This window comes from Bos taurus, chromosome 21, assembly GCF_002263795.3.
Source record: "Bos taurus isolate L1 Dominette 01449 registration number 42190680 breed Hereford chromosome 21, ARS-UCD2.0, whole genome shotgun sequence".
Classification (NCBI taxonomy): Eukaryota; Metazoa; Chordata; class Mammalia; order Artiodactyla; family Bovidae; genus Bos; species Bos taurus.
The window spans coordinates 50,006,550-50,031,222 of NC_037348.1; the positions used below are offsets into that span (position 1 = coordinate 50,006,550).

The 24,673-nt window shown below is 37.3% G+C and overlaps 1 long non-coding RNA gene across 1 annotated transcript in view; it reads right to left on the bottom strand.

Annotated features, from left to right (window-relative positions):
- The window catches only part of LOC132343374 (uncharacterized), a 69,327-nt gene that overhangs the window by 24,812 nt on the left and 19,842 nt on the right, over positions 1 to 24,673 (bottom strand). Inside the window, exon 2 of the long non-coding RNA XR_009492188.1 lies at positions 8,141 to 8,198. This is a non-coding gene — a long non-coding RNA (uncharacterized lncRNA). The remainder of the gene's footprint in view (positions 1 to 8,140; positions 8,199 to 24,673) is intronic.

The following is a 24,673-nucleotide window of genomic DNA, read 5'->3' on the forward strand; positions in this document are numbered from 1 at the left end:
TCAGTGATGCTATGCAACTGTCTCCTCCTCTGCTGCCCTCTTCTCCTTTTGCCTTCAATCTTTCCCAACATCAGGGTCTTTTCTGATGAGTCAGCTTTTTCTATCAGGTCAAAGTATTGGAACTTTCGCTTCAGTCCTTCCAATGAATATTCAGGGTTGATTTCCTTTAGGACTGACTAGTTCGATCACCTTGCAGTCCAAGGGACTCTCAGAGAGTCTTGTGAATTCTTCCATGATACTTGTGTAATTGATACAGCAATTTTTCTTTCAAAGAATACATTATCTACTTTCAGTTTTAACTTATAATTTGATACCATAAATTGTATAATGCTTATTCAGAACAGATATATTATTTTCATAGATTATCTGTTGTAAGAAACGTCAAACTTCTCATGTCATTTTTCCCCATTCTTTTGAAATATCAGTAAAATACTTTCCGAAGGACAGGCTTAAAATCAGATTTTCATTATTATGAAATGACTTGGCAATAGTTCAATCACATTAACTTTTGTATGTCATATAAACTTTTAAGGCCGTGCTGTATTTTTTGATGTTTCTCTTTTCTCCTTAAAATAATAACATGGAATTATATTTTGCCATAACTTCTATAACTCTAGTTGCCAAATTGATTTTTAAAATTTGCTTCTGTTAAATAATTGAAAATGAATTACTTTTTCCATTTACCCACAAAGTCTAGAAGAAATACTTCCTTGGAACATTCTCTCTTTGTTAACATGCTGCATTTACTGGATGATTTTCACACAGCAAGAGAATTCCTAAGATGAAATTTAAGGCAAAGTCATGTCATCATTGATCTCTTGCTCAACAATCCTTGAAGCACTAATAATTCAAAATGGTTACATTATTTCATTACCATGGAAATTGGAAGTGATGGCTGTGACCTTGGTGTATGGGTTGGTGACCCAAAACATGTAATGGATTCAGTGTCTCAGGGTGCTTGGCAAATATGTTTATATAACCTTTGGGGATCAAAGTATTTTGATCCTAAAATGAATCCACTTAAATTTGTTGGTAACCTGCATATTTAGAAAATAACATTGTTACTCTGCTGCTTTTTTCCAGTTGAATACAGATTTAAATTATCTAATAAGAGGCTATTACTTGTTGAATCTAAAACTATAAAAGCATCTGGAAATAATGCTATGCTTTAAAGAAATGTTTGGATAGAAAACTTCAAAGTAGAAATACTGAGTTAGCTCACAGCTATGCTTAGTTTATCTGTGCCCTTTATAAACCATGCATTCTTTCCCATAACACTTTTTTAAGTTTTTTTGAAATAATCCTTTGTCTAATCCAAAATTTACAATCTCTTTGTGACAAACATTAGCCATGTGGTCATCATAGCCATTTCATCCTCCCAGCCTTCCTTGCAGTTGCCGGGGGAGACTAGGACTCACTAAAGCCAATAGAATATTAGCAGAGTTGATGAACACCATCTGCAGTCCTAGATCTCTCAGGAGAGTTTCAACATGCTTTTCCCTCTTTTCTCCCATGTAGAAGATTCAGCATAGGACTCTATATCCCTTGGGTATTATAGCCACATAAACTGTAAGGACCCTTGATTGGTGAATTACTGCTAGTATGAAATGTAGTTAGAACTCAAATCCATTCTATAGTTTGCCTCATTCATGCTTATACTTTAGTTGTCTCAAAAAAATTTAGTTGTCTCTAAAATCTAAAACCTTTAGATTTTAGGTTAGTTTTAAAAAAAGAAGTTAGCATATCCTAACTAATGTGGCACCATACTTTCTGTTATGAAAAATGTTTACCATCCCTAAATTGTCATGATTGTGGTAAAAATTTTGGCATGTCTTTACTGATTAAAGTTGTCTAAATTATATCTTATCTTAAAACACAGGTATACTGATAGGAGATGTAAAAAATAAGATACATTCTAATTGTATTGCTTTATTTTGGGGAGGGGAGAAATGTAGAGATTATGTGTAATTCCTCTTACTTCTAGGTTTATGACTATAATTTTAATACAAAATGTTACCTGATTGTCAAACAAATGAAATTTTTAAAAATGATGATCCTAAGCTTTCATATTATCCTTGCATGCATGCTAAGTTGCTTCAATCATGTCTGACTCTTCGTGACCCTATGGACTGTAGCCTTCCAGGCTCCTCTGTCCATGGGATTCTAAGGCAAAAATACTGGAGTGGGTTGCCATGCCCTGCTCCAGGGGATCTTCCTGACCCAGCGATTGGACTCATGTCTCTTTTGTCTCCTGCATTGGCAGGCAGGTTCTTTGCCACTAACTCCAGCTGGGAAGCCCCTTATTATTATCCTTAAACACTTTGAAAATCCAGCCAATCCAATCCATCTATAGCTTCAATACATTTTTCCTAGGCTACTGTGCTTTTTTCTTTTGCATCATATTAATGATGTACTTTGCTTTGATAAAACACTGTAAAGAGAGGCACAATTTCATTCAATATTTACTCAATACAAATTTACCAAAGATCTAATATGTGCCAGATAACATGTTAAGTGCTGAATTATATAGCAGTGAGCAAACCATACTTGAATCTTGCCCTAATAAACTTGAGATTAGTATGGAAACATTCCCAATAGTTAATTATATAAATAACCTATGGCCACCTCATGTGAAGAGTTGACTCATTGGAAAAGACTGATGCTGGGAGGGATTGGGGGCAGGAGGAGAAGGGGACAACAGAGGATGAGATGGCTGGATGGCATCACCAACTCGATGCACATGAGTTTGGGTGAACTCTGGGAGTTGGTGATGGACAGGGAGGCCTCGCATGCTGCAATTCATGGGGTTGCAAACAGTTGGACACGACTGAGCAACTGAACTGAACCTATGATCATAATTATCATAAGTTAGTGAACATGTGGAAGAAACTATGAGTGTGTGTTGTTAGTCACTCAGTCATGTCCAGCTCTTTGCAACACCATGGACTATAGCCACCAGGCTCCTCTGTCCATGGGATTCTAAGGCAAAAATACTGGAGTGGGTTGCCATGCCCTCCTCCAGGGGATCTTCCCGACCCAGCGATTGGACTCGTGTCTCTTTTGTCTCCTGCATTGGCAGGCAGGTTCTTTGCCACTAACTCCAGCTGGGAAGCCCCTTATTATTATCCTTAAACACTTTGAAAATCCAGCCAATCCAATCCATCTATAGCTTCAATACATTTTTCCTAGGCTACTATGCTTTTTTCTTTTGCATCATATTAATGATGTACTTTGCTTTGATAAAACACTGTAAAGAGAGGCACAATTTCATTCAATATTTACTCAATACAAATTTACCAAAGATCTAATATGTGCCAGATAACATGTTAAGTGCTGAATTATATAGCAGTGAGAAACCATACTTGAATCTTGCCCTAATAAACTTGAGATTAGTATGGAAACATTCCCAATAATTAATTATATAAATAACCTATGGCCACCTCATGTGAAGAGTTAACTCATTGGAAAAGACTGATGCTGGGAGGGATTGGGGGCAGGAGGAGAAGGGGACGACAGAGGATGAGATGGCTGGATGGCATCACCAACTCCATGCACATGAGTTTGGGTGAACTCTGGGAGTTGGTGATGGACAGGGAGGCCTGGCATGCTGCAATTCATGGGGTCGCAAACAGTTGGACACGACTGAGCAACTGAACTGAACCTATGATCATAATTATCATAAGTTAGTGAACATGTGGAAGAAACTATGAGAGTGTGTTACAAAGGACATAATTTAATATAGAGAAATGGAGAGTACTTACTGAGAAAGGGACATTTATGTTGAGACATTATGAAAGAAAAAAAAGAATGAAAGGGAGGAGATGAAGGAAGAAAAGAAAGGGAAAATAAAACACCCCAGACCCGGTTAAGTTTGTAAGGAGATATACCTGTCAGTTTAGCAAGTTTGAAAGTGAAAGTGTTAGTCACTCAGTCATGTCCAGCTCTTTGCAACACCATGGACTATAGCCACCAGGCTCCTCTGTCCATGGAATTCTTCAGGCAAGAATACTGGACTGGGTCACCATTTCCTTCTCCAGGGGATCTTCCCAACACAGGGATCGAACCCAGGTGTCCTGCATTGCAGGTAGATTCTTTACTGTCTGAGCCACTAGGGAAGCCCTTAGCAAGTTTCAGTTCAGTTCAGTTCAGCTCAGTCCAGTCGTGTCTGACTGTTTGGGACCCCATGAATCTCAGGATGCCTGGCCTCCCTGTCCATCACCAACTCTCAGAGTTCACACAAACTCATGTGCATCGAGTCAGTGATGCCATCCAGCCATCTCATCCTCTGTCGTCCCCTTCTCCTCCTGCCCCCAATCCCTCCCAGCATCAGAGTCTTTTCCAGTGAGTCAACTCTTCGCATGAGGTGGCCAAGGTATTTAGCCACAAGGAGTTTCAGCCTCAGCATCAGTCCTTCCAATGAGCACCCAGGACTGATCTCCTTCAGAATGGACTGGTTGGATCTCCTTGCAGTCCAAGGGACTCTCAAGAGTCTTCTCCAACACCACAGTTCAACAGCATCAATTCTTCGGCATTCAGCTTTCTTCACAGTCCAACTCTCACATCCATACACGAGCACTGGAAAAACCATAGCCTTGACTAGATGGACCTTTGTTGGCAAAGTAATGTCTCTGCTTTTGAATATGCTGTCTAGGTTGGTCATAATTTTCCTTCCAAGGAGTAAGCATATTTTTTTTAATATATATTTTTTAAATTTTATTTAACTTTACAATATTGTATTGGTTTTGCCATATATCAAAATGAATCTGCCACAGGTATACATGTGTTCCCCATCCTGAACCCTCCTCCCTCCTCCCTCTCCATACCATCCCTCTGGGTCGTCCCAGTGCACCAGCCCCAAGCATCCAGTATCGTGCATTGAACCTGGACTGGCGACTCATTTCATATATGATATTATACATATTTCAATGCCATTCTCCCAAATCATCCCACCCCCCTCTCCCACAGAGTCCAAAAGACTGTTCTATACATCAGTGTCTCTTTTGCTATCTCGTATACAGGGTTATTGTTACCATCTTTCTAAATTCCATATATATGTGTTAGTATACTGTATTGGTGTTTTTCTTTCTGGCTTACTTCACTCTGTATAATAGGCTCCAGTTTCATCCACCTCATTAGAACTGATTCAAATGTATTCTTTTTAATGGCTGGGTAATACTCCATTGTGTATATGTACCACAGCTTTCTTATCCATTCATCTGCTGTATTTTAATTTCATGGCTGCAATCACCATCTGAAGTGATTTTTGGAGCCCCCCAAAATAAAGTTTGACACTGTTTCCACTGTTTCCCCATCTATTTCCCATGAAGTGATTTAGCAAGTTTAGGTTTCCATAATACTGATCACAAAGCATAAATCTATATTATCCAAAAGGGGATTTTAACTCACAATTTTTATGATGATGAATAAAGTTCTTTGAAGAACCATATTTACTTGAGGAATTATTTTCTGAATTCTTCTACAGTTGGTTAAGATGGGTTCTCCAAATATCACTGCCCAACATAAAAGCTAATAGCAATTGAGAACACTTTAACTGTTAGAGAAATAAGGCTTTCCTTTATCAGTGGGTGAACTGAAGTGATTTACATTGTAATTTAAAGTTTGAGACTCAGAGACAAGAACATATTTTCCACATTCAACTGGACTTACACTCAAACTGATACTCAAATCTTCCATTAGATTACAATAGCAGACTGAAGGATCAGGAAATAAGCAGGTCATTTCATACTGGGAGGCCTGAGCATGCTCATTTTTACAGTTTATCCTGTATTGGGTACCTCTTGTGCACCACGTCTCATACTCTCAGCTTATCTTTAACTTCAGCCATTGCTGGAGTAACAAGCCTGGCACTCTGTACTTCCAGCATCCTGCTGCAGATTCCTCTGAAGCCCCTATGGGAAGATGCCTGAAGAAATCCATTGCGCCTTGACACTGAATGAAAAAGGTTATGCCCGATGGGGCATCCCTTCACTAATGGTACATGGGAGCTGGCAGATAAAATTTCATCCCTTGAGAAAACCATTCTAAATCATTATTAGAAGGTCTTGGCCATATTGAACTATACTTTTCCACAATGGTAATCAACTTGACAACACATATTGGAATTGGATTTTTCTCTTTTTTGTTTTACTTTTTTCAATCTGATTCATTAGAATCACATCCAAAAATAAACTATTTTCTTGCAATCCATGTTCTCAGGTTCTGATTTTCAGCAAGGGAGTCTAGACTAAGAGGGAGCCTGACTGATACCAACAAGATACCTTCATAGTTTCATCTCCCAAAGTCAGCTTAATCTGTTAGTGCTCAACAGGAATAAACTATAGCTGTACTTACAGGTGCACATACAGCTGGCCCTGAAAGACAAGGACAAAAGGAAATTCTCCCTGCAGGCATGCATATCTGTGAGTAAAACATTTATTCATTTACTTTTTATGGAGGGATAAATGGCATGGGTATACATAGGCTACTGGGCAGAGATGAACAGTTTAGCTTATTGATAAGGAGCCTGAAAGGAGAAAAATTAGAAAACTGGAGTGAGAATGTTAGGAGAAGAGGCAATCCATCCTTGAAGGATTATTGGAAAGGTTTCTCATTAATGCTTCCTAGAGTACGTCTATGGCAGAGGAAAATGTCAGTAACAAAGTAAATAGTATGACTTGTTCTGTAGATGTCACCATACCTTAAGTTGACCACTCAATTGCAAATGACACCTTTTACCAGTGGGTACTGTGGATACTGATTTGCTTTCCCTGCCTCTCTGCCTGCACTGCCTGTACCAGCCCCATAGAATGCCTGATTTATTAACTGTATTCAGTCAGTTCAGTTCAGTTGCTCAGTCATGTCTGACTCTTTGCGACCCCATGAATTGCAGCACACCAGGCCTCCCTGTCCATCACCATCTCCCAGAGTTCACTCAAACTCATGTCCATTCAGTGAGTGATGCCATCCAGCCATCTCATCCTCTGTCGTCCCCTTCTCCTCTTGTCCCCAATCCCTCCCAGCATCAGAGTCTTTTCCAATGAGTCAACTCTTCGCAGGAGGTGGCCAAAGTATTGGAGTTTCAGCTTTAGCATCATTCCTTCCAAAGAACACCCAGGGGCTGATCTCCTATTACCTGTATATGTATAAGTTAAAATACAGCTAATCTTCAACTCAACAATCTCATTAATAGAAATTCCACAACAACAAAGATAGTACTTTATATGTGTAAAACTAGTCATGATGGTTTTTAAAAGTAGGAAAATATGACTTTATAAATGAAATTTTGAATAGTTGATAAAATAATCATGCAGATATAAATGGAATAATATGGAGTTATTAATGTAATTACATATATCAAAGATATTGTATTAAATGGAAAAGTTGCAGGGTATTATTATGGTAGTATTGATATCTTTGGTAAATATGGTTACATTAATTTTATTACATAAAAATAAATGCATTTTACCCTTGAACAACAGACAGGGATACCAACTGTCTGTGAAGTAAAAAATCTGCCTATAAGTTGCATTTGGCCCTCTATATAAGTCATTCTGTATTCATGGATTCAATTAACTGAGGATCATATTGTATGTATTTTATGAAATATGTATTTGATATGTATTTTATCTTCCCAGCCCAGGGATCAAACCCAGGTCTCTTGAGTTGCAGGCAGATTCTTAACTGTCTGAGCCACCAGGGAAGCCATGTAATCTGTAGTATATATTCAATGAAAATTCATATATAAGTGGACCTGTGTAGTTGCAACCCATGTTGTTTGGGGGGGTCAACAAAATGGGTTGTATTTAGTGTTTCCATCAAGTTCAAATCTTGGTTAAAGTGAATTTGGTGGTGGTTTGAGAGAGAAATATGAGAATACAGGTAGACCTATTAAATTAATAGTCTCTTGACTGGCTTCTAGGCAGAAGTAGTTGACCCCTGGTGCATGACCCTAGCTATATAGAGGACTGAGAAAAAGGATTTGGAAATTAGAGCTTCTTTTTTTGCAGAAAGGGAATTATGAGACAGTGAGTCAATTCAATATAAATGTATTAAATCTCTCCCGTGTGCTTAGTACTATGTCAGACACTGGAGAAAGAACACTGGACACAGTCCTGGGCCTGCCCCACACAGGTCCACTTACCTTTCTCAGTCAGATCCCAACAATGTTTCTTCCATTACAATTAAACTGGAGGTTCAGGCTGCCCAGAAAAAAGAAAAGTCATAATCTCTTCAAGTCCTCTTTTGAATACAGTGCTAAGCAGAGTTCAAATATAATCAACACATGGTATCCACTGTTGAAGGTAAAATTCTTCCAAGATGGTTTATCCTAAACCCCAACATGTGTGGCTCATTGGCTAGAATGAGGCTGCCCACATTCTACAGCCAGATTATCAAGGAAACAAGCAACTATTCTTTTTTTTTCATTAGTGATGCTGAGAAACATGCAACTCTTTTTAACATGAAATCACACCTCAATTTTTTCATTTAAGGAATGTTGAATGCTGACATTTAGTTCTTCACTTTAAAAAATATATTTTTTAAATTGAAGTATAGTTGACTTATTATGTTGTGTAAGTTTCTGGTGTACAGCAAGAGTTATAGTTATATACACAGTTATATATATAATATGTATATATACATTATATATACACATATATATTATTATTCATATTCTTTTCTACTATAATTTACTACAGGATATTGAACATAGTTCCCTGCCCCAATTGCCAAATTTTTGTTTAATTTGTAAATGAAGAACAGAAAGAAAAGATATGATCTCCAAGAAAAGGTTTAAGTAAGACATTTGGTAAGTAAGTTTTCCCTTTTTTGGAGTTAATTTTCCAAGAAATGTGTATACAGTTCTTGTTGTATCTAAAGAAAATTGTCACTAACCACCTACGGATAGATATTCATTTCCATTAGTCTGATGCATGGTTATCAAACATTTTGTTCTGTTTTTGTTTATGTGCGTTAAGTAAGTCAACATTTACCATATTTATAAATTAAAACGTGAAATTTAAAAATTATTTTAAATTAATTTACTTAAAAGTAATATGTACACCATGTTAACACAAATAATATTTTAAGAAAAAATCAAAATTTCTGAGAAGACTGATATTTTTTATACTTTTGTAAATATCTTTAATAGAGATTCTCATAACTACTTCTGTACTCAGTCTGTTGTTTTTAATTTATGTATGTGAAGAAAATCCTGCCTCATATAAATGTATAGTTGAAAGTACAAGTATTTTAATAATCTGTATAGAAATTGTGGCAGTTTGTCAATATATCACTATTCATCAAGTGGTATTTTCTTAAAGATTAGTTGGAATGTGGACTCTGAATCCTTATCAATGAATATTTCATATTCTAGTGCATGAAATCCATTAGTCTTCTTCTTTAAATAACTTTAAATAACTACATAACATCAATTATATAATATTATTCATTGGAAAAATACTGATTCACTGAGTTCACATAAGTTGAAAAATATTAGCTTACTTCATTATATATTTTAAAATATTATACATATTAATATAATTTATAAATATCACCATCAATATCATCAGGAGAATATTTAAGTATGGGAAGTTGTCAAGTTCATTCAAACAGACACAAATTTTCCAAAATTCTAATTCTCCATTAAAAGTTCAAATTTTATCTTTAGCAACAAATACTGTAAGTTTTCTTTGAAGTGACAGGCTAAGTTTGTTTGTTTTTTAAAAAATATCCACCAAATATCCAAATATGAATCCTTATGTCCTTTCTGCAATTCTTTCAGTAAAAATGGAGTTCCACGGAAAATGTACTAGTTAAGCTAATGATGGAATCAACAAGCCTTTTCCTTGAGACAATCACTGTACTTTTATGTGCCTGCTTCACGCTTACACAGAATGTTAAAAATTATATACTAAGCGGTGAAACTCTAATAAAAGTTTTTTTTCTATTTCAACAAGAACAATCAAGTGAAACTTTTTTTTTTTTTAATCAATAAGGCTATGGTACTGAAGAACATGATAACCACTAGTATAGTTTGCAGCACTGCCTTGATTTGTGCTAAGGTGCTAGCAGTTTTAACATACCATTACTTGCTCCCTCATTTAATATAGTGAAAAGGCTATAATGTCTTACTATCCTAATTCCAAAAGGCAGTACTTGGATGCATCTCAAAAACGACAGAATGATCTGTTTGTTTCCAAGGCAAACCATTCAATATCACAGTAATCCAAGTCTATGCTCCAACCAGTAACGCTGAGCTGAACAGTTCTGTGAAGACCTACAAGACCTTTTAGAACTAACACCCAAAAAAGATGTCCTTTTCATTATAGGGGAATGGAATGCAAAAGTAGGAACTCAAGAAACACCTGGAGTAACAGAAAAATTTGGCCTATGGAATGAAGCAGGGCAAAGGCTAATGGAGTTTTGCCAAGAGAACGCACTGGTCAAAGCAAACACCCTCTTCCAACAACACAAGAGAAGACTCTATACATGGACATCACCAGATAGTCAATACCGAGATCAGATTGACTATATTTTTTGCAGCCAAAGGTGGACAAGCTCTATACATTCAGCAAAAACAAGACTGGAAGCTGATTGTGGCTCAGATCATGAACTCCTTATTGCCAAATTCAACTTAAATTGAATAAAGTAGAAAAAAACCACTAGACCATTCAGGTATGACCTAAATCAAATCCCTTATGATTATACAGTGGAAGTGAGAAATAGATTTAAGGAATTAGATCTGATAGATAGAGTGCCTGATGAACTATGGACGGAGGTTCATGACATTGTACAGAGACGGGGATCAAGACCATCCCCATGGAAAAGAAATGCAAAAAAGCTGTCTGAGGAGGCCTTACAAATAGCTGTAAAAAGAAGAGAAGCAAAAAGCAAAGGGAAAAAGTAAAGATCTTCCCATTTGACTGCAGAGTTCCAAAGAATAGCGAGGACAGATAAGAAAGCCTTCCTCGGCAATCAATGCAAAGAAATAGAGGAAAACAACAGATATGGGAAAGACTAGAGATCTCTTAAAAAAAAATTAGAGATATCAAGGGAACATTTCATGCAAAGATGGGCTCAATAAAAGACAGAAATGGTATGGACCTAACAGAAGCAGAAGATATTAAGAAGAGGTGGCAAGAATACACAGAAGAACTGTACAAAAGATATCTTCATGACCCAGGTAATCACAATGGTGTGATCACTGACCTAGAGCCAGACATCCTGGAATGTGAAGTCAAGTGGGCCTTAGAAAGCATCATTATGAACAAAGCTAGTGGAGGTGATGGAATTCCAGTTGCGCTATTTCAAATCCTGAATGATGATGCTGTGAAAGTGCCGCACTCAATATGCCAGCAAATCTGGAAAACTCAGCAGTGGCCACAGGACTGGAAAAGGTCAGTTTTGATTCCAATCCCAAAGAAAGGCAATGCCAAAGAATGCTCAAACTACTGCACAATTGCACTCATTCACATGCTAGTAAATTAATGCTTGAAATTCTCCAAGCCAGGCTTCACAATACGTGAACTGTGAACTTCCAGATGTTCAAGCTGGTTTTAGAAAAGGCAGAGGAACCAGAGATCAAATTGCCAACATCCACTGGATCATCGAAAAAGGAAGAAAGTTCCAGAAAAACATCTATTTCTTCTTTATTGACTATGCCAAAGCCTTTGACTGTGTGGATCACAATAAACTGTGGAAAATTCTGAAATAGATGGGAATACCAGACCACCTGACTTGCCTCTTGAGAAACCTATATGCAGGTAAGGAAGCAACAGTTAGAACTGGACACGGAACAACAGACTGGTTCCAAATAGGAAAAGGAGTATGTCAAGGCTGTTTATTTTCACCTTGCTTATTTAACTTATATGCAGAGTACATCATGAGAAACGCTAGGCTGGAAGAAGCACAAGCTGGAATCAAGATTGCCGGGAGAAATTTCAATAACCTCAGATATGCAGATGACACCACCCTTATGGCAGAAAGTGAAGAGGAACTAAAAAGCCTCTTGACGAAAGTGAAAGAAGAGAGTGAAAAAGTTGGCTTAAAGCTCAACATTCAGAAAACAAATATGGCATCTGGTCCCATCACTTCATGGGAAATAGATGGGGAAGGAGTGGAAACAGTGTCAGACTTTATTTTTGGGGGCTCCAAAATCACTGCAGATGGTGACTGCAGCCATGAAATTAAAAGACACTTACTCCTTGGAAGGAAAGTTATGACCAACCTAGATAGCATATTGGAAAAGCAGAGACATTACTTTGCCAACAAAGGTCCGTCTTGTCAAGGCTGTGGTTTTTCCAGTGGTCATGTATGGATGTCAAAGTTGGACTGTGAAGAAAGATGAGCGCTGATGAATTGATGCTTTTGAACCGTGGTATTGGAGAAGACTCTTGAGAGCCCCTTGGACTGCAAGGAGATCCAACCAGTCCGTCCTAAAGGAGATCAGTCCTAGGTGTTCACTGGAAGGAGTGATGTTGAAGCTGAAACTCCAATACTTTGGCCACCTCATGCGAAGAGTTGACTCATTGGAAAAGACCCTGATGCTGGGAGGGATTGGGGCAGGAGGAGAAGGGGACGACAAAGGATGAGATGGCTGGATGGCATCACCGACTTGATGCACATGAGTTTGGGTGAACTCCGGGAGTTGGTGATGGACAGAGAGGCCCGGCGTGCTGCGATTCATGGGGTCACAAACAGTCAGACACGACTGAGGGAGTGAACTGAACTTATCCTAATAAAAAGAGGTTTGACCTATCCCCCATGACAGATTCTCAGGTGCTACACTGATCTATTGCTTGGTTGATTCTGGTTGAGAAGTAGCATGTTACCAGTTATAATCAGTAAGATATGATAGCAACTATGTTAAAGGGTCTTTGGACTAGTTTCCTACTTTTTAAGTAGAATAAAAAAAACCAGCACTTTTCATCCACAAGGTATTTTCTTTTCTGAATACTAATGTGTATAAATTTGAGTCTCAGAGTTGCTTAAACCAACCTTAAAGCACAACGGTTATTAAAGGAAAAGCTGACCCTGAAAAAAATGACAAAATAATAAGGAAAGAAGCTGGATCCCTGATAATGCCATTGGGCTACCATGAATTAACCAATCATGTAGCTGGCTATCCACCATCTGTGGTTATGTGAGATGATACATAGCCTTACTATTGGGATACTTCAGAGTTGAGATTTTCTGTTACTTTTTAAGAGACATCCTGATGATAAATGCCACTGTTCTTTTACCTTAGAAATGTAGAAACAGTCACTACATGGTTGTAAGAGAAATTCTCCCTGCTTCACTTATTATACAAGGAGTAAACCTAATCTTACAGGGAAATCTCCATGATTAAAAGTGGGAAATTATATCCGATTGCTACAAAAGCAAGTGTATTGAAACTGAGATACGGCTCAAATTCCTTTGATTACCTATGACTAAAGTTCAAGTTTATTTCTAAGTTGTGGGATTCTCTAGGAACAAGCTAAGAGTTTTCAATCTGTAAAATTATTAGCTATAAAGGTAAAGTCCACAGAGAGGCACTAGGATAATTAATGTTACCCACACATTTTGATGTTTAGTAACTTGAAGTGTTCGTTTACCAGTTTCTGCCTGTATCACAAGAGACTGAGATTACCATAGAACATGCAGGATAGAAAAATAAAATGTCCTGTAAACAAATTAGACAACATTTGTTATAAAGTTTCTCTGTGGAATGACATTGATTTCAGTTCAAGTATCTCATTGAAATCACTCTTGCCTGGAGGTAAGTACCTTAATGAAAACTGTCAAGTGAATTAATGACCAGAATAAGACAAAGAAAAATGCCTCTACTGTGACAGTCCTTTGGTTTGCACGGGGAAAGTTACCCAAATGCTACCATTTCTACTTAGTGTTGAAAAAGTTTTAAATAAGCACGTTTAGCATGACTTAAAATAGAAGGGAAAAAATGCGTGCTTTTTCTTTAAGCCGTGTATAAAAATAACATGTTTAAGATAAAGATGGAAAATGTTCATTCATAATCAAACTACTCAATCACAGATAGCTTTTTTATATTCTCAGTTTAGTCTCCTTTAATAATCTCTTTTTACATAGTTATATGCATACAGTGATGTGATTTTAATTTATATTTTATTCTTTCTATATTATAGTATTATTCAAATCAATAAAATGATTGCATAATGAAACACTGAATAATTTGCATAGGTAACATAGCAACTTACCTCTTGTTGAGTATTCAAATTGTTTCTTAGTATTAACTATCCCTGGTGGCTCAGCCAGTAAAGAATGTGCCAGCAATTCAGGAGACCCAGGTTTGATACCTGGATGGGGAAGATCCCCTGAAGAAGGAAATGGTTACCCAACCCAGTATTCTTGCCTGAAAAATTCCGTGGACAGAGGAGCCTGGCGGGTTACAGTCCACGAGGTTGCAAAGAGTCGGACATGACTGAGCAACTAAGACTTTCTCTTTCTTTCATTAACTATGATCTATAATACCAGAAGAAATTCTTTGGGATAGTTTTTGTATCTAATTAACGGAGGACTACCTACCACTTTATTGTGGTTTTCCAAAGCATAGTTAACAGATCAAATAATATGGAAGATAATACACTATTATTCATGTATAATCTAAATGTTTTCAATACACTGTACCTATTTACATTTAAATTTACAGTGTATGTGAGAATGACTATTAATTTTTTTTCATGATTTAAATACTTGATGATAAGTTGAAGACTTAGTAGTGTGATACTGATTGCGTGTGTGTGTGTGTGTACTCAGTTGTGTCTGACTCTTTTAGACCCCATGGACTGTAACCCACCAGGCTCCTCCTCTGTTCATGGAACTTTCCAGGCAAGTGGGTTGCCATTTCTTACTCCAGGGATTGAACCCATGTCTCTTGCATTGGCGGGCATTTTTTTTTTTTTTTAACCACTGAGTCACCTGGAAAACCTTAGTGTAATATTACCAGCTTCTTTAATTTTTATAACCATCTGGACATGTGTGTCTAGTATAGAAAATTCCTTGAGCTGTTTATTAATCTAACAGACTTCAAGATGTATTTTGTCTCTAATTTCATTTTTGTCCAATATTTAAAATTTTGACAAATATGAAAGTTGAAATGTTTAAATGATAGGGTCTCAAGTGATTTGAATCACACAAATATAGTGAATACCTGAAATATGAAATACGTAAGAAGAAATCAGCAATTGATTAGATGATACAGAGCAAAGAATCAGTGAACTGAAATAGGAGAAATCACTCATGCTGAACAGAGAAAGGAAAAAAGAATTTAAAAAATGAGGATAGTTTATGAGGTATCAGACAATATCAAGCATAATAATATTCACATTATACGCATACTAGAAGAAGACAAGAGATTGAAAAGAGGCACAGAATGTATTCATATACAAAGTAAGAGAAAACTTCCCCAAACTGGGAAAGGAAGCAAGCATACAGATCCATGAAGCACAGAGATTCCCAGACAAGATCATCCTAAACATGACCACATCAAGACATATTGTATATAAAATGGCAAAAATCAGACAATATGAAAAGCATCAAGGGAAAAGGAACAAGTAATATACAAGGAAATGCCCATGAGACCATCACTGACTTTTCAGCTAAAACTCTGCTTGCTAGAAGAGACACATTATATTTAAAGTGACGAAAGGGGAAAATATCAAATGAACAATACTCTAACTGGCAAAGCTTTCATTCTGATTTGAAGGAGAGATCAAAATCTTACAGACAAGCAAAAGCTAAAAGAGTTCAGCACCACCAAACCAATTTTATAGAAAATGTCAAAGGGACTTCTCTAAGTGGAAAGCAAAAGATCACAATAAGAATTATACATAGAGAATAGACTCATGGACATGCGGAGAGGGGAGGAGAGGGTGAGATGTATGGAAAGAGTAACATGGAAACTTACATTACCATATGTGAATAAGATAACCAACAGGAATTTGCTATATGGCTCAAGAAACTCAAACAGGGGCTTTGTATCAATCTAGAGGGGTGAGATGTGGAGGGAGATGGGAGGGAGGTTCAAAAGGGAGGGGATATATGTATACCTATGGTTGATTCCTGTTGAGGTTTGACAGAAAACAGCAAAATTCTGTAAAGAAATTATCCTTCAATAAAAAATAAATTAATTAAGAAATAGAAAAATTATGAAATGAAAAACCTCATTGGTAAATACAAAAATCCAGTAAAAGTAGATCAGCCACTTCTTAAGCTAGTACGAAGGTTAAAAGACAAAAGCAGTAAGATCATCTATATGCACAATAAGTAATTAATGGATGCACAAAAGGATGTAAAATATGATGTGAAAAACAGTAAACATGGGGAGACAGGAGAGAAAATGCATAGTTGTTAAAATGCTTTCAAATTTAAGAGATCAGCACCTTAAATAATCCTATATAGAGATCACAGAAAAAGCAAGGGAATTGCAGCGAAAACTTCTATTTCTGCTTCACTGAATATGCTAAAGACTTTGACTGTGTGGATAACAACAAACTGTGAAAAATTATTCAAGAGATGGGAACGGTAAGACCACCTTACCTGCCTCCTGTGAAACCTGTGTGCAGGTCAAGAAACAACAATTAGAACCAGACATGGAACAACAGACTGGTTCCAAATTGGGAAAGGAGTATGTCAAGGCTGTATATTGTCACCCTGCTTATTTAACTTATACGAAGAGTACATCATGTGAAATGCTGGGGTGGATGACTCACAAGTTGGAATCAAGACTGCTGGGAGAAATATCAACAACTTCAGATATGCAGTTGATGCCACTCTAATGGCAGAAAGTGAAGAGTGACTAAAGAGCCTCTTGATGAGAGTGAAAAAGGGGAGTGGAAAAGCTGGCTTAAAATTCAAAGTGAAAAAGCTAAGATCATGGCATCTGGTCCCATCACTTCATGGCAAATACATGGGGAAAAAGTCAAAGCAGATTTCATTTTCTTGGGCTCCAGAATCACTGCAGATGGTGACTGCTATGATGAAATTAAAAGATGCTTGCTCCTTGGAATAAAAGCTATAACAAACCTAGACAGTACATTCAAAAGCAGAGATATCACTTTGCCAGAAAAGGTTCATAAAGTCAAACTATGGTCTTTCCAGTAGTCATGTCTGGATGTGAGAGTTGGACCATAAAGAAGGCTGAGCACTGAAGAATTGATACTTTCAAATTGTAGTGCTGGAGAAGATTGTTGAGAGTCCCCTGGACAGCAAGACCAAACCATTGGATCCCAAAGGAAACTGACCGTGAATATTCATCGGGAGGACTGATGCTGAAGCTGAGGCTCCAATACTTTGGCCACCTTATGTGAAGAGCTGATTCATTGGAAAATACCCTGAAGCTGGGAAAGATTGAGGGCAGGAGAAGGGGGTGACAGAAGATGAAATGTTTGGATGGCATCAGCTACTGAATGGACATGAGTTTGAGCAATCTTCCCGAGATGCTGAAGGACAGGGAAGCCTTGGGTGCTATGACTTCCCTGGTGGCTCAGGCGGTAAAGCATCTGTCTATGATGTGGGAGACCCGGGTTTGATCCCTGGGTTGGGAAGATCCCTTGGAGAAGGAAATGGCAATCCACTCCAGTACTATTGCCTGGAAAATCCCATGGACAGAGGAGCCTGGTAGGCTACAGTCCATGGGGTCGCAAAGAGTCGGACACAACTGAGCGACTTCACGTTCATGTTGGGTGCTATAGTCCATGGGGTCACAGAGACACTACTTAGTGACTGAACAACCATAAATATCATTATCTATACACACATGTATGTACACACACATACACTGAAATGTAGTTATCAAATCATAAAATGAATAGAAGAAGAAAAGGAATGTAAAAGAACTACAAAACAACCAGAAAACAAATAAAATGGCCCTAAGTATATATCTATAAATAATTACTTTAAATGTAAATGAGCTCAATGCTCCAATCAAAAGATAACGGTGTAGCTGAATAGAACAAAAACAGGCCCCATATACATATTGCCTACAAAAGACTTACTTCAGATTTGGAGACACGCAGTCCGAAAGTGAGGTAGTGGAGAAAGGTACTTCACACAAGGGGAGATGAAAACAAAGCTAAGGAATCAAAACATATCAGACAGAATGGGCTTTAAAACAAACACTGTAACAAGAGACAAAGAAGGACATACATAATGATCAAGGGATCAAACCAGGAAGGAATTATAGCAATTATAAATTTATATGCATCCAACATAGGAGCTTCTTGATACAGAAAGTAAATATTAACAGGAAGAAATTGATAGTAAGATAATAATAGTAGGGGACTTAAATACCCCACTTATATCAATGGATAGACCATCCAGATAGAAAATCAATAAGGAAATACTGGTCATCAGTGACACATTAGATTAAATGAAGTTAATAGATCTATATTGTATAGAAAGTGAAAGTGAATATGAAGTCGCTCAGTCGTGTCCAACTCTTTGTGACCCCGTGGATTGCAGCCCACCAAGCTCCTCCATCCATGGGATTCTCCAGGCAAGAATACTGGAGTGGGTTGCTATTTCCTTCTCCAGGGGATCTTCCCGACCCAGGGATTGAATCCAGGTCTCCTGCATTGTGGGCAGACACTTTAACCTCTGAGCCACCAGGGATTTCATCAAAGAGAAAAAACAGAATACATTCTTTTCAAGTGCACATGGAACATTCTAAATGATAAATTATGTGCTAGACCACAAAAGAAGTCTCAGTAAATTTAAGACTAAAATCTTATCAAGCAGTTTTTCTGAACATAATGCTATGAGCCTAGAAATCAACTATAAGAAAAGAAACTCTAAAACACAGAGGTGGAGGCTAAAAACTGTGCTATTTACCAATCAATGAGTCACTGAAGAAATCAAAAAGGAAATCAAAATATACCTGGAGACTAATGAGAATGAAAATGCAGTATTCCAAAGTGTATGAGAAGCAGCAAAAGCAGTTCTAAGAGCAAAGTTTATGGCCATAAAAGTCCACCTCAGGAAACAAGAACAATCCCAAATAAACAACCTAAGCTTTCACCTAAAGGAACTAGAAAAAGAATTAAAAAAAAAAAAAAAAACCCTCAAAGTTAGTAGAAGAAATCCTAAAGATCAGAGCAGAAATAAATTAAAGACAAAACAATAAAAAAGACCAATGAAGGTAAGAGTTGGTTCTTTGAAAAAGTAAATAAAATTGGTAAATGTTTAGCCACACTCATCATGAAAAAAAGAGGGCCCAATCAATAAAATCAGAAATGAAAAAGAAGAGTTCCACCCACACCACAGAAATACAAAGGTTCATAAGAGATTACTGCTGCTGCTGCTGCTGCTGCTGCTGCTAAGTCGCTTCAGTCGTGTCCGACTCTGTGCGACCCCATAGATGGCAGCCCACCAGGCTCCCCTGTCCCTGGGATTCTCCAGGCAAGAACTCTGGAGTGGGTTGCCATTTCCTTCTCCAATGCATGAAAGTGAAAAGTGAAAGTGAAGTTGCTCAGTCATGTCCGACTCTTCTCGACCCCATGGACTACAGCCTACCAGGCTCCTCCATCCATGGGATTTTCCAGGCAAGGGTATTGGAGTGGGTTGCCAGTAGTAAGAGATTACTACAATCAACTAAAAATCAATAAAGTGGACAATCTAGAAGAAATGGACAAATTCACAGAAATGTGCTATTTCCCCAGGCTGAGCCAGGAATAAAATAAAAGTATAAGCAGACAAATTACCAGTAATGAAATTGAATCGGTAATAAATTCCCCTAAAGCAAAAATCCAGGACCAGATGGCATCACAGGTGAATTCTACCAAACATTTATAGAAGTTAACACCTGCCCTTCTTGGAAGGAATGCTTCTGAACTCATTCTACAAGGCCAGAATATCTCTGATACCAAAACCAGGGAAAGTTATCACAAAAGAAGAAAATTACAGGCCAATGTCACTGATGAATATAGATGCAAAAATCCCCAACAAAATATTAGCATAATGAATTCAACAATACACTAGAAGGATCATACACCAACAATTAAGTGGGGTTAATCCCAGGATACAAGGATGGTTCTATATTTGCAAATCAATATTATATACCACATTAGCAAACTGAAGAATAAAAATCATATGATCATATCAAAAAAAGCTTTGGATAAAATTCAAGATCCATTTATGATAAAAATCTTCTGCTGTGTGGTTATAGAGGGAATTCGTGAAAGTGAAAATGTTAGTTGCTCAGTCTTGTTTGACTCTTTGTGACCCCATGGACTAGCCCTCCAGGCTCCTCTGTCCACAGGATTCTCCAGGCAAGAATACTGGTGTGGGTTGCCATTTCTTTCTCCAAGGGATCTTCCTGACCCAGGAATCGAACCTGGGTCTCCTGCACTGCAGGCAGACTCTTTACCATCTGAGTAAAGAGTATATAAAGGGAATACACTTCAATATAATAAAGGTCATCTAGGACAAGCCCACCAGAGAAGGCAATGGCATTCCACTCCAGTACTCTTGCCTGGAAAATTCCATGGATGGAGGGGCCTGGTAGGCTGCAGTCCATGAGGTCGATAAGAGTTGGACAGGACTGAGCGAATTCACTTTCACTTTCATGCATTGGAGAAGGAAATGGCAACCCACTCCAGTATTCTTGCCTGGAGAATCCCAGGGCCAGAGGAGCCTAGTGGGCTGCCATCTGTGGGGTCACACAGAGTCGGACACGACTGAAGCGACTTAGCAGCAGCAGCAGCAGCAGCAGCAGCGGCAGCAGGACAAGCCCATAGATGACTCATACTCAACAGTGAGAATCTGAAAGCACTTCCTCTAAGTTCAGGAACAAGACACGATTCCCATTCTCACCACTTTATTCAACACAGTATTGGAAGTCCTAACCACAGCAAACAGATAATAAATAAAAATAATCCACATTGGAAAGAAAGTAGTAAAACTGTCACTGTTTGCAGATGACATGATCCTATACATAGAAAATGCTAACTAAAGATATGACCAAAAAACTATTATAACTTATCAATGAATTCAGTAATGTACTAGGATACAAAATTAATATGAATAACTTTATTTCATCTCTATATATTAAAAACAAACTCTCAGGAAGAGAAATTTGAAAACCACAAATTAATTATAAAGTAAGCCAGTAGAAAAGCGAGCAAAACACAATAAGCAGTATATAAAAAATAAGAATGATAAGTAAACCTAAGAAATAAATTTTTTACTTCATTAGTATTGTATTATTTCATTAGTATTCATATTGTATTAGTATTTTATACTTCATTAGTATTACTTAATATTACTTCATTAGTATTAGGAATATGCTAAGCTCAACATTCAGAAAACGAAGATCATGGCATCTGATCCCATCACTTCATGGGAAATAGATGGGGAAACAGTGGAAACAGTGTCAGACTTTATTTTTAAGGGCTCCAAAATCACTGCAGATGGTGACTGCAGCCATGAAATTAAAAGACACTTACTCCTTAGAAGGAAAGTTATGACCAACCTAGACAGCATATTGAAAAGCAGAGACATTACTTTGCCAACAAAGGTCTGTCTAGTCAAGGCTATGGTTTTTCCTGTGGTCATGTATGGATGTGAGAGTTGGACTGTGAAGAAAGCTGAGCACCAAAGAATTGATGCTTTTGAACTGTGGTGTTGGAGAAGACTCTTGAGAGTCCCTTGGACTGCAAGGAGATCCAACCAGTCCATTCGGAAGGAGATTAGCCCTGGGATTTCTTTGGAGGGAATGATGCTGAAGCTGAAACTCCAGTACTTTGGCCACCTCATGCGAAGAGCTGACTCACTGGAAAAGACTCTGATGCTGGGAGGGATTAGGGGCAGGAGGAGAAGGGGACAACAGAGGATGAGATGGCTGGATGACATCACTGACTCAATGGACGTGAGTCTGAGTGAACTCCGGGAGTTGGTGACAGACAGGGAGGCCTCGCGTGCTGCGATTCATGGAGTCGCAAAGAGTCAGACACAACTGAGCAACTGAACTGAACTGAATCATAGTCAAGAGTGACATAGTGTTTTTTAGAATTTATGATGACAAAAATTAACAAGAGCTTTTGAAGCATGTGAATGAAAGAAAACGAATGTAGTGATGTTTGAATATAATTGGTACAACTACACTGGAAATCTATTGGGAATTATCTTGTGAAGCTGAATATGGTCATCTGTTAGAGCAATTTCACTTCCAGAATCATTACACAAAGACATTCTTGCATAGGTGTTCCAGGGGATACAAGCAAAAATGTTCACAACTAATAATAACTTTGTTATAAAAGACTGGAAATGACTCACTATTTTGACAGTAGAATGCAAACAATGGGATATAGAGCAGATAAATGTGTCAAGGGAATTTTTTTCTGAAGGTATCATACAGCATTATTTTTTTATAAAGGTCATAAAACCCCCAGATTAAACAATGTTTTTAGTAATTAATATACACTCTTTAGAAATAATAACTACAAAAAAGATTTTCTAAAATCACAAAAATGGTGGCAATTGAGATATATGCAAAGGTACTGCGTAGAATCATTATTAGTAATCTTTAACTCTTTGGGATTTGATATAACATAATCATTTATTAAATAGAAATATGTAAATTCAATTTATATGTTTTGCAAGTATTACATTTAAAATTAAGGTCAGTAAATCTAGGGTTTTTTTTTTTTAATTTAAATTTATTTATTTTAATTGGATGATAATTACAGTTTTTAAAAACATCCCAAATTCAGATCTAGGACTGATTTGTTTTACCAACAGACTTTTGAAGAGAGTTAAACATAGTAAAGAATTGCTTCTTTATAATAGGTCATAGTCTTCATTTTATCTGGATTATTTCTGTGAGAAACTATTTTATTCTTTAAGTACTTGTCAGGATATCTGAAGATTTAATATATACATGATATGAGAAATGCTGGGCTAGAGGAAGCACAAGTTGTAATCAAGATTTCTGGGAGAAATATCAATAACCTCAGATATGCAGATGACACCACCCTTATGGCACAAAGTGAAGAGGAACTAAAAAGCCTCTTGATGAAAGTGAAAGAGGAGAGGAGAAAAGTTGGCTTAAAGCTCAACAGTCAGAAAATGAAGATCATGGCATCCAGTCCCATGACTTCATGGGAAATAGATGGGGAAACAGTGGAAACAGTGTCAGACTTTATTTTTCTGGGCTCCAAAATCACTGCAGATGGTGAGTGCAGCCATGAAATTAAAAGACACTTACTCCTTGGAAGGAAAGTTATGACCAACCTAGATAGCATATTGAAAAGCAGAGACATTACTTTGCCAACAAGGCTCTGTCTAGTCAAGGCTATGGTTTTTCCAGTAGTCATGTATGGATGTGAGAGTTGGATTATGAAAAAAGCTGAGCGCCAAAGAATTGATGTTTTTGAACTGTAGTGTTGGAGAAGACTCTTGAGAGTCCCTTGGACTGCAAGGAGATCCAACCAGTCCATCCTAAAGGAGATCAGTGCTGGGTATTCATTGGAAGGACTGATGCTAAAGCTGAAACTCCAGTACTTTGGCCACCTGATGTGAAGAGCTGACTGATTTGAAAAGACCTTGATGCTGGGAAAGATTGAGGGCAGGAGGAAATGGGGACGGCAGAGGATGAGATGGTTAGATGGCATTACCGACTCGATGGACATGGGTTTGGGTAGACTCTGGGAGTTGGTGATGGACAGGGAGGCCTGGCGTGCCGCGGTTTATGGAGTCGCAAAGAGTCAGACATGACTGAGCAACTGAACTGATTGATGATGATGTATGGTAGTTTTCTATCACAAAGATTTGTTATATTTACCATTTATATTTGGCCTTTTTCAATATAATTTAAAATATTCCTGGTAGAAGATATTCCTAGCAGATTAAGTCTCATTTTAATACTGATTTCAAAGAAATGATAAAAGCCATCTTGTTGCTTTTCTAAGAACACACTATCAGCTGTCATTATTGGACTCTCAATGCATGAACTTAATATAGAAATACAGGGGGATACAATATTTTGTGATGAGATGTTGTAAACTTGGCATCTTGTTTCTTTTTTCCCGTGATTTTAAATAGCTTGCTGATACAATCCATACTTGCTCAGGTCTATATTTTTGCCTGCCAACCAGCAAGCAAATATTTCTAGAATAGTGTTGAGCAAGTGAAAGATTGAATCATTGTCAATATAAATTGTGTGCTTTAATTGTACTTTAATATTAAAAGAATATCACAATTTATTATGTATAGAATCATTACAGTTTCTGAGATATACTTTCAAAGGAAGAATTTTCTTCCATTTTTAAGTATTTCATATGAGAGTTTATACTTTTCAAAATTGAATTTTTTTTTTACCATAGCAAGCAACTAGGAAAAGAATTAGTGTAATAAGTTATTATCAATAAAACTGGCTATCTGAGTCAAAAAGATCTCCTGTCTTAAAAATTTGGTTAAAACTTGATAGAAGGTGAACTTATTACATATAATTTTATAAAATTTAGTATCTATTTTTATAAGAGGAAAAATATAAAGACGATTTCCAAACTATACATATTTACAAATCTCATAACTAAAATAGTCACTACAATTGGTTTATATAATTTGACATTTGGGCTTTCAAAACAATCGATTTAAACATTGGGCTGTATTCAGGTGATAGGAAACTGCCCATTTTCGTATTCTTTGTCCTTCTGTT